The sequence below is a fragment of the Phascolarctos cinereus genome, unplaced genomic scaffold (assembly GCF_003287225.1).
Source record: "Phascolarctos cinereus isolate Bilbo 61053 unplaced genomic scaffold, phaCin_HiC Scaffold_4;HRSCAF=312, whole genome shotgun sequence".
Lineage (NCBI taxonomy): Eukaryota > Metazoa > Chordata > Mammalia > Diprotodontia > Phascolarctidae > Phascolarctos > Phascolarctos cinereus.
Genome location: NW_027555847.1, coordinates 533,847,027 through 533,848,636, shown reverse-complemented (window position 1 = coordinate 533,848,636; position 1,610 = coordinate 533,847,027). Strand labels below are relative to the sequence as shown.

At 43.6% G+C, this 1,610-nt stretch overlaps 1 pseudogene; it reads left to right on the top strand.

Annotated features, from left to right (window-relative positions):
- Window positions 1-324: 324 nt before the first annotated feature.
- On the top strand, window positions 325-1,245 carry LOC110207893 (ferritin heavy chain pseudogene; annotated as a pseudogene).
- The last annotated feature ends 365 nt before the right edge of the window (window positions 1,246-1,610 follow it).

The following is a 1,610-nucleotide window of genomic DNA, read 5'->3' as shown; positions in this document are numbered from 1 at the left end:
TATGTTCTTCAACATTTACCATTTTCCTGTTTTGTTATTTTAGCCAGTCTAATAGGTGTGGTATGGTACCTCACAGTTGTTTTGATTTACATTTCTTTAATCAATAGTGATTTTGAGCATTTTACATGACTATAGGTAGGTTTAATTTCTTCATCTGAAAACTTCCTGTTTATATCCTTTGACCATTTATCCATTGCAAAATGATGTGAATTCTTACAAATTTAACTCTTACACATATTTCTATGTTTATTTTGGAAGTAAAGCCTTTATGGCCAGAAGCGCAGGGAAGGGGAGTCGCTGCGGTTTCCTGCTTCAGTAGTGCTTGAACAGAACCGCTGCTCGATTCCAGGCCGGAGCCGCCCTTAGCCACCTGCCCACCTTCACCTCCACTAACCAACACTTCTTCCGTTCTCCCGTTAGAGCAGCAGCTGCCGGCCTCAGCCTCAGCCTCAGCCTCAGCCGCTGCGCAGCCGCCTCCTCCTCCCTCATCCTTCTCCTTCTCCTCCTTCTCTTCGCCGCCTTCACCAACTCCGCCGCCATGACGACCTCGGCCCCCTCTCAGGAGCGACAGAACTACCACCAGGACTCGGAGGCACGCCATCAACCGACAGATCAACCTGGAGCTCTACTCCTCCTACGTCTACCTGTCCATGTCTTACTACTTCGACCGAGATAACGTGGTATTGAAGAACTTTGCCACATATTTCCTACACCAATCCCACGAGGAGAGGGTGGATGCTGAGAAGCTGATGAAACTGCAGAACCAGAGAGGTGGTCGGATCTTCCTTCAAGAAATCAAGAAACCAGACCGAGATGATTAGGAGAGTGGGCTGAACACAATGGAGTGTGCGCTGCACTTGGAAAAAAATGTCAATCAGTCTTTACTGGAATTGCACAAGCTGGCAACTGACAAGAACGACCCCATTTATGTGATTTCATCGAAACCCACTACCTGGACGAACAGGTGAAGTCCATCAAACAACTGGGTGATCACATAACCAACCTGCGCAAAATGGGGGCCCACGATTCTGGCATGGCAGAATATCTTTTTTTGCAAGTACACCCTTGGAGACAGTGACCACGAGAGACCACACCTGGCTTCCTCCACACTTGGGAACTGTGAGAGTGACTCCTACTGTCTTTCAGTGCATGCATATTTTGGTTATCTGACCTTTTCATAATCTGTACCAAAAAACCACCACCATTTACATCCCAATAAAGCTACTTACGGATGAAAAAAAAAAAGGTAAAGCCTTTATTAGAGACACTGGCTATTAAAAATATTTCCCAGCTTTCTCCTTCCCTTCTGATCTTGGTTGCATTGGGCTTGTTCGCGTAAAACTTTGCAATTTAATGTAATCAAAATTATCCATTTTGCATTTCATAATGTTCTTTATCTCTTGATTGGTCATGAATTCTATCCTTTTCTATAGATATCATGAGTAAACTCATCCTTGCTCTCCTAGTTTGCTTATAGTATCAGCAATTACATTTAAATAGTATACTCATTTTGACTTTATTTTTGTGTATGGTGTAGCGTGTCGGTCTGTGCCTAGTTTCTGCCATATGATTTTCCAGTTTTCCCAGGAGTTTTTTTTTTTTATTAAATA